The sequence below is a fragment of the Mustela nivalis genome, assembly GCF_964662115.1.
Source record: "Mustela nivalis genome assembly, contig: HAP1_SCAFFOLD_2094, whole genome shotgun sequence".
NCBI classification, from domain to species: Eukaryota; Metazoa; Chordata; class Mammalia; order Carnivora; family Mustelidae; genus Mustela; species Mustela nivalis.
The window spans coordinates 1-9,797 of NW_028134570.1; the positions used below are offsets into that span (position 1 = coordinate 1).

At 39.2% G+C, this 9,797-nt stretch overlaps 1 pseudogene across 1 annotated transcript; it reads right to left on the reverse strand.

Annotated features, from left to right (window-relative positions):
* Nucleotides 1-8,132: 8,132 nt before the first annotated feature.
* On the reverse strand, nucleotides 8,133-9,294 carry LOC309858245 (mRNA decay activator protein ZFP36L2 pseudogene; annotated as a pseudogene). Its single transcript has one exon. The product of its transcript is annotated as an mRNA decay activator protein ZFP36L2 pseudogene (transcript).
* Between the last annotated feature and the right edge of the window lie 503 nt (nucleotides 9,295-9,797).

The window sequence follows — 9,797 nt, forward strand, 5'->3', positions numbered from 1 at the left end:
GAATTAGAAAGCCTGAACAGACCCATAACCAGTAAGGAGATTGAAACAGTCATTAAAAATCTCCAAACAAACCAAAGCCCAGGGCCAGACGGCTTCCCGGGGGAATTCTACCAAACATTTAAACTAATTCCTATTCTCCTGAAACTGTTCCAAAAAATAGAAATGAAAGGAAAACTTCCAAACTCATTTTATGAGGCCAGCATCACCTTGATCCCAAAACCAGACAAGGATCCCATCAAAAAAGAGAGCTATAGACGAATATCCTTGATGAACAGAGATGCGAAAATACTCAACAAAATAATAGCCAATAGGATTCAACAGTACATTAAAAAGATTATTCACCATGACCAAGTGGGATTTATTCCAGGGCTGCAAGGTTGGTTCAACATCCGCAAATCAGTCAATCTGATACAACACATCAATAGAAGAAAGAACAAGAACCATATGATACTCTCAATAGATGCTGGAAAAGCATTTGACAAAGTACAGCATCCCTTCCTGATCAAAAGTCTTCAAAGTGTAGGCACAGAGGGCACATACCTCAATATTATCAAAGCCATCTATGAAAAACCCACCGCAAATATCATTCTCAATGGAGAAAAACTGAAAGCTTTTCCGCTAAGGTCAGGAACACGGCAGGGATGTCCATTATCATCACTGCTATTCAACATAGTAATAGAGGTCCTAGCCTCAGCAATCAGACAACAAAAGTAAATTAAAGGCATCCAAATCGGCAAAGAAGAAGTCAAATTATCACTCTTCACAGATGAAATGATACTATATGTGGAAAACCCAAAAGACTCCACTCCAGAAGTGCTAGAACTTGTACAGTAATTCAGTAAAGTGTCAGGATATAAAATCAATGCACAGAAATCAGTTGCATTTCTCTACACCAACAGCAAGACAGAAGAAAGACAAACTAAGGAGTCAATCCCATTTACAATTGCACCCAAAACCATAAGATACCTAGAAATAAACCTAACCAAAGAGGCACAGAATCTATACTCAGAAAACTACAAAGTATTCATGAAAGAAATTGAGGAAGACACAAAGAAATGGAAAAATGTTCCATGCTCCTGGATTGGAAGAATAAATATTGTGAAAATGTCTATGCTACCTAAAGCATTCTACACATTTAATGCAATTCCTATCAAAGTACCATCCATCTTTTTAAAGAAATGGAACAAATAATTCTAAAATTTATATGGAAGCAGAAAAGACCTCGAATAGCCAAAGGGATTTTGAAAAAGAAAGCCAACGTTGGTGGCATCACAATTCCGGATTTCAAGCTCTATTACAAAGCTGTCATCATCAAGACAGCATGGTACTGGCACAAAAACAGACACATAGATCAATGGAACAGAATAGAGAGCCCAGAAATAGACTCTCAACTCTACAGTCAACTAATCTTCGACAAAGCAGGAAAGAATGTCCAATGGAAAAAAGACAGCCTCTTCAATAAATGGTGCTGGGAAAATTGGACAGCCACATGCAAAAAAAAAAAAAAAATGAAATTAAACCATTTCCTTACACCACACACAAAAATAGACTCAAAATGGATGAAGGACCTCAATGTGAGAAAGGAATCCATCAAATTCCTTGAGGAGAATGCAGGGAGCAACTTCTTCGACCTCAGCTGCAGCAACATCTTCCTAGGAACAACGCCAAAGGCAAGGGAAGCAAGGGAAAAAATGAACTATTGGGATTTCATCAAGATCAAAAGCTTTTGCACAGCAAAGGAAACAGTTAACAAAATCAAAAGACAACTGACAGAATGGGAGAAGATATTTCCGAATGACATATCAGATAAAGGACTAGTGTCCAGAATCTATAAAGAACTTAGCCAACTCAACACCAAAGGAAAAAAAAATCCAATTAAGTAATGGGCAGAGGACATGAACAGACATTTCTGCAAAGAAGACATCCAGATGGCCAACAGACACATGAAAAAGTGCTCCATATCACTGGGCATCAGGGAAATACAAATCAAAACCACAATGAGATATCACCTCACACCAGTCAGAATGGCTAAAATCAACAAGTCAGGAAATGACAGATGCTGGCGAGGATGCGGAGAAAGGGGAACCCTCCTACACTGTTGGTGGGAATGCAAGCTGGTGCAGCCACTCTGGAAAACAGCATGGAGGTTCCTCAAAATGTTGAAAATAGAACTGCCCACAATTGCACTATTGGGTATTTACCCTTAAGATACAAACGTAGTGATCTAAAGGGGCACGTGCACTCGAATGTTTATAGCAGCAATGTCCACAATAGCCAAACTATGGAAAGAACCTAGATGTCCATCAACAGATGAATGGATCAAGAAGATGTGGTATATATACACAATGGAATACTATGCAGCCATCAAAAGAAATGAAATCTTGCCATTTGCGACAACATGGATGGAACTAGAGCGTATCATGCTTAGTGAAATAAGTCAAGCAGAGAAAGACAACTATCATATGATCTCCCTGATATGAGGAAGTGGTGATGCAACATGGGGGCTTAAGTGGGTAGGAGAAGAATCAATGAAACAAGATGGGATTGGGAGGGAGACAAACCATAAGTGACTCTTAATCTCACAAAACAAACTGAGGGTTGCTGAGGGGAGGGGGTTTGGGAGAAGGGGGTGGGATTATGGACATTGGGGAGGGTATGTGCTTTGGTGAGTGCTGTGAAGTGTGTAAACCTGGTGATTCACAGACCTGTACCCCTGGGGATAAAAATATATGTTTATGAAAAATAAAAAATTTAAAAAAAGAAAAATATTTATACTTCATAAATGAAAAATTAAGGCTTTTGCAACACAAATTGAGGGACTTTATTTCTCATAGACTTACATTTCAAGAAACATTTATTAAAAAATTCTATAGAAAGAAGGAAAATTATAGATATCAAAAACTCAGATCTACTTAAAGAGGGAAATTATTAGAGAAGGAATAAATGAAAATAAAACAAAAATTTTGTTTTTCTTTATTTAAAAAAATTAATTTTGTCTATCATGAAATTTATAAGGTGTACAGCATGTAACTTTGATACACTTACATATTGTAATATGATTGCCATTGTAGTGATATTTATTATATTACTTAAATGGAGTACAATATTGTTGTCTATATTCATTTTATTGTGCATTAGATCTCTGTGGCTTATTTATTACTCATTATGTAGAGTATATTACAGTTTTTATTTGTTATATATATATTACAGAGTATATAACAGTATCTCTTTGTTAATATATAATTTGTTTGTTCAAAATACAACAATGCATTTGATGATATATACTTGTTTCTGTATCTAACATACAACATATGCTTATGTATGCTTATATAAAATAAAGTGAATGAAAGCACTGACAGAAGATGGGAAGTTCATGTGAGGTGTGTTTCATTATTATAGGTTACTTACACTATCTGTGAAGCTGTATGGTGTTATTTGAAAATTACCTTTGATTAGCTGTAAATGTATATTGCAAATTCTATGGCAACCACTAAAAAAAAAAACTAAAAGAAAATATAGTTAATATGTTAAGAAAAGAGATAACTTGGAACAAAAGAAAAATGCTTAATTAAAAACAACATGACAGAAAGGAGTGGAAGACAAAAATAGAAAATATTGGGGTGACAGATAGAAAATAGTAACATGATAAATATTAATCCCATTATGTCAGTAATCACCTTGAATGTCAATCATCTAAATATGACAATTAAAAAATCGTTGGAATGGATTTATAAAATCCCAACTCTATGTAGTCTGTAAGAAAACAACTTTATTTATTTATTTGTTTGTTTATTGATTTTTTAAAATTGTATGTATTTATTTGACAGAGAGAGACACAGCAAGAGAGGGAACACAAGCAGGGGGAGTGGGAGAGGGAGAAGCAGGTCTCCTGCTGAGCAGAGAGCCCTATGTGGGGCTCCATCCCAGGACCCGAGGACCACAACCTGAACTGAAGGCAGATACCCAACCACTGAGCCACCCAGGCACCCCATAAGAAAACAACTGTAAAACATAAAGACAGGGGTGCCTGGGTGGCTCAGTGGGTTAAGCCGCTGCCTTCGGCTCAGGTCATGATCTCAGGGTCCTGGGATCGAGTCCCGCATCGGGCTCTCTGCTCAGCAGGGAGCCTGCTTCCCTCTCTCTCTCTCTGCCTGCCTCTCCATCTACTTGTGATTTCTCTCTGTCAAATAAATAAATAAAGTTAAAAAAAAACATAAAGACATATGTAAATTAAAAGTAAGTTAATAGAGAAATATATTTAATGCTAATAAAGATTATAATACTAATATTAGACTGAATAAACTTGGAAGCAAGTGAAGTCAGTCTCCAAGGAAACATAACAGTTCTTAGTGTGTGTGAACTTAGTAAACGATCATCAAAATATATGAGGCCAAAATTTATGAGGCAAAAACTTGTAGAAGTACTAAGAGAAATAGATGAATACATTATTTATAATTGGAGACTTCAGCACTCCTCTATCAGAAATGGATAGATCTAGCAGGCAGAAAATCAGTAAGGACACAAATGGAATCAACATTGCTATTAATCACCTGGCTATAATGGACATCCATAGACTATTTCATCTAACAGCAGATGGACATTCTTCTCAAGCTCACAGGGAACATTATTTGAGATAGACCACATGCTGGATACATACAAACCATGACCAAATAAAAACCATGACCAAATGGGATTTATTACAGGTATGCAAGATTGGTTTACCATCTGAAAATCAATTAATGTAATACTTCACAGCAACAGGCTAAATGAAATCACACGATCATATCAAATAATATCAATAAATGCGGAAAAAAAGTATTTGACAAAATCCAATACCCATTCATGATAAAAACTCCCAGTAAACTAGGAATAGAGGGGAATTTCCTCAACCTGATAAAGAATATCTATTAAAAAAAACTCTACAGCTAACACTATACTTAATGATGAGAAACCAGAAGCTTTCCCACTAAGATCAGGAATAAGGCAGGGGTGTCTCCTCTCACCAATCTTTTTCAATACTGCACTAGAAGTATTAGCTAATGCAGTATAATAATGAAAGGAAATTAAAAGTATATAGACAGGTAAGGAAGAAATAAAAAAGTCTTGTTTGGCATTATTATCTATGTAAAAATCCAAATGAATCCATAAAAATATTCTAGAACTAATAAATGATTATTATAAGGTTTTAAGATATAATATTGATGTACATAAGTTAATAGCTTCCCTGTATACCAACAGCAATTAATAGGTGAAATTTGAAACTGAAAATGTAACATCATTTACATTAGAATCATAAAAAATGAAATATTTAGATATATGAAAAGTACAAAATCTACATGAAGAAACAAAAAAAATCTGATGAAAGGAATAAAGATGAAATAAAATTAATTTCTGGTCTATCTATGAAAGATATTTTTGAAAGAATGAAAAAAGAAACTACAGATTTAGAGAAAATATTTATAAAAGATATACCTGATAAAGAGCTATTATTCAAAATATATAAAGAACCCTTTTTTAAAACTCAAGAGGATAATAACCAAAAAAAAAAAAAAAAAAAAAAAAAAAAAGGGCATCTGGGTGGCTCAGTAGGTTAAGCCTCTGCCTTTGGATCGGGTCATGATCCCAGGGTCCTGGGATCTCTGCTCAGCAAGAAGCCTGCTTCCTCCTCTCTCTCTCTCTCTGCCTTCCTTTCTGCCTACTTATGATCTCTCTCTGTCAAATAAATAAATAAATAAAATCTTTTAAAAAAAGTGGGGAGGGGGAGAGAGACTGAAAATAAACCAATGACTTTAACAGACACCTCACCAAAGAAAAGATATAAATGGCAAATAAACATGAAAAAAAATTCTGCACATCATATGTCATCAGAAAATGTGAATTATAACAATAAGATACCACTATACACCTATTAGAAAGGCCAAAATCTGGAACATTGACAACAGCAAAGGCTGGTAAGGCTGTGGAGCAACAGGAATTCTCATTTATTCTGGTGGGAATACAAAACAGTGGATTCACTTTGAATGACTATTTGGTGTGTTTGTTTGTTTATTTTCCAAGCTGAACATACTTTTACCACACAACCTAGTCATTACATTACTTGATATTTACTCAAAGCATTTGGAAACTTATACCCCCACCACCCCATACTTAAATGTTTATAGCAACATTATTCATAATTACCAAAACTTAGAAGCAACTAAGATGTTCTTCAGTGGGTAAATGGATAAACTATGATACATCTAAACCATGGAATATTGTTCAACACTAAAAAGAAATGACCCATCAAGCTATGAAAAGTCACAGAGGAAAGTTAAATGCATATTACTAACTGAAAAAAGCCAATATGAAAAGACTATACACTGTATGATTGTAAGGATATTCTGGATAAAGCAAAATTATGGAGACAGTAAAAAAAGATCAGTGGTTGCCAGGGGTTGGGGGACAGATTAATAGGTGAATTACCAGGATTTTAGGGTAGTGAAACAATGCTGTATACTACAGTGGTAAATACATATCATTATACATTTGTCCAAACCCCCAGAACATACACCAAGAGTGAACCCTATTATAAACTGTGGACTTTGGGTGGTAATGATCTGGGGTCCTCAGTTATAACCAATGTACTAATCTGGGTGGGGGGATGTTGATAATGTGGGGAGGACAAGGGTAGAAGGGAAATCTTTGTACCTTTCTCTCATATTTGCTTTAAACCTAAAAATAATCTTTAGGGGCGCCTGGGTGGCTCAGTGGTTTGGGCTCCTGCCTTTGGCTCGGGTAATGATCTCAGGGTCCTGGGATCGAGCCCCGCATCGGGCTCCCTGCTCCGCAGGAAGCCTGCTTCTCTCTCTCTCTCTCTCTCTCTCTCTCTCTCTCTGCCTGCCTCTCTGCCTACTTGTGATCTCTGTCTGTCAAATAAATAAATAAAATCTTTAAAAAAATAAAAATAAAAATAATCTTTTAAAAAATTAAGAATGGCTGATATAAATAAAACACTGACTAAATGGGTCCACAACACGTTATTTTCTTTTTTTGTTGTTTTTTTTTATTTGTTTGTTTTTTGTTTTCCCAAAAAATTTATTGGGGGAAAAATACAAAACATTTACAGTACAATGTTTACAGTCACAATTTGTAGTGAACTGATTCCCCAAAATAGATTACAACTCAAGTTGACTTATCTTGTTACATTCAAAAACCTACTTCTGTCAAAATAGTCCCGAGTACATACATACATAGTGCCCCATATGTACCTACATACAAACTAAAGCTACTGCTCATTCATTCGCTGTCCAGGAAAGCATTCCCGCCTACCTACACACGCAAAAAAAAAAAAAAAAAAAAAAAAAAAGTACAAGTTTTGGAATTTTCTGTAGTGAAAACAAGGCACATTCATGTACTACATACCATTCTTAGCACTAAGAGGTGGCCTCTTCACTTTAGATCTATATTAGAAAGTGGTAAATATCTTCTCCTTTCGTGCAGTTGGCCAAAGGCACTGTGAAACTAACTCTCCCACCCCATTATTGCTACATGTCTTTAAATGCAGAGTAGGTCACAGTAGAATTGGTGGGATAAACAAAAAACATTTTTCTTCTTGCTAATTTAAAAAGCTGGAATGACAAAAAACATTCCACATTTAAGCCTGCTTGCAAAGTATGTGGTCAACTTTTTTTTTTTTTAAAGTTGGATGAGCTAAAACCATTATACATTCTAAGAAAACTCATAAGATATTCCTCAAACTACTTCCACAGCATCAGGATAGATTTCTGTAAAGAAATCATGCAATCTTTCCAAATTTACGTAAACAAGGAAAGAAATTAATGAAATAAATATTACATGCAATCTCTTAAATTAAGATTTTTTTACTCATTTACAATAAAATAACCAAGTGAAGTTACAAAAGGCCTATATTATTGTGAAAAGAACATACACGCCACATTCTGCCAATTAATAATGACAATCATAATTTAACATAATAAAAGAATATATATCTATTGCTTTTCATCATACTTGATAAATACAGTATGAACAAAAATTTCAATGTATACTTTTCACAAAATAATAAATAAGTTAAATGGTTTTTTCATATTGAGTTGTGGTGCACTGGTGCAAATCAATTCAAAACAGCTAAAAATTCAGCAGTTATTCTCCCAAGCGTTGTTGCTGGCGCACAAGACCAAAGAGGAGGCCGCGCTTGGGGCTCTGGGCGCTAGCAGATCCTCGGCGCCCCCTGTGCTGTACAGCAGCGCCGCTGCGGCCACAGCCACCGCCGAGGCACAGCACGTCGCAGCACCCGAGGGCGTGGAGGCTGCGGAGGCAGAGGAGCAGGACCAAGCAGAAGAGGAGCAGGATGAGGCTGAGGAGCAAGAAGGTGGCGGCGGCGGCGTGCGCGACGTGGGGCTGTTGAGCAGCAGCGGCGACTCGCGGCCCCCCCGGGGGCTGGTGGTGGCCCGATGGGAAGCCTGAGAAACTGAGGCTGTGATGCAGCTTGGGCCGCGGCTTCCGCGGGAAGCCCAGGTGCAGCGTGTCCCGCGCGCTTAAGGCGCGCAGGTCCCCAGAGGCGCCCCCACACGGCGCGGGCCGCCGCTCATCTGCATTGTGGATGAAGTGGCAGCGCGGCCCGTAGGGGCAGAAGCCGATGGTGTGTGGAAGGTGCGGCACAGCTCGGTCTTGTACTTGGGGTGCTGGGTCAGGCTGCGTAGCCCGTAGAAGCAGTGCGCGAACTGGCACTTCTCACCATACTTGCACGTGCCGCTTTCCTGGAAGGGCCAGCAGAGCTCAGTCTTGTAGTGCCTGGGAGTTGATCTGGGAGCCTCCGCCCCGCTTCTGCTGCTGCTGCTGCTGCAGGTGCAAGAGGTGCTGGCTGCACTCGCCATTCTCGCTGAACGATTGGCCGCCAAATTTGTTCTCCTAGTTCTTCAGGGCCGTGCCTCCGCCCCATGATGGCTCCTTGAGTGTGACATAGGAGACCCGGCCGCCCTCCGCCCCGCTGCCACAGCTGCTGCTGTTAGCCGCGCCCCGGAACTTGGGGGAGCAGCTGCCCGGGCTAGGCGTGGGGTGGGCGAGCGCCTGCAAGTTGCTGGCCCAGTGCCATCGGAGAAAGCACAGCGTGAAGCCCGAGCTAGGGGCCGCGACCACCTGCGTCCCCACCGCCTTCTTGTCCAGCATGTTCAGATTGAGGTTGGCCAGGGATTTCTCTGTCTTGCACAAGAAGTCGATATTGTAGAAGGCGGACAGAAATGTGGTTGACATGTTTCTGGATCCTGTAATGGTCCAAATTGCAGGCAGGGAGATCCGGAGGAGCCCTCAGGGCGGCCACGAAGAATAATGGGTGACCAGCGGGGGAGGGACCGAAAGTTTGCCAGGGGACGAGGCAAGAGGGAAAGGGAAGCAGCGCGACCTGGTTTGAGGGTGCCCGGGAGTGCGTAGTGGGGGGAAAGAGGACAGAGGAAAAAGAGCTCTCCTCCGCCCCTTGGGGGTGCCCGGCCCGTCCGCCCCCCACCCATTCACCCCCTCACCCCCCCACCCCCCGCGTGGAGCCCGCGACAGCTAGCAGACTGCTGGACCACAACACGTAATTTTCATTTGTCATTTCATTTGTTTTCTTTAACTTCAATCTAAATAAGTAAGTTGGTGCCTAAAAATAAATGTCACTCCACAAGGAAAACTGGTGTCAAACTTACCAGAGCTGCGGTTATGTGAAGCTCTTAGTATTTGGTTTAGGAAGCAAGGTAATATGGAAGATAGAAATTCATTTAATTGATATTTACTGAGAACTAAGTATGTGTTGGACACTGTAC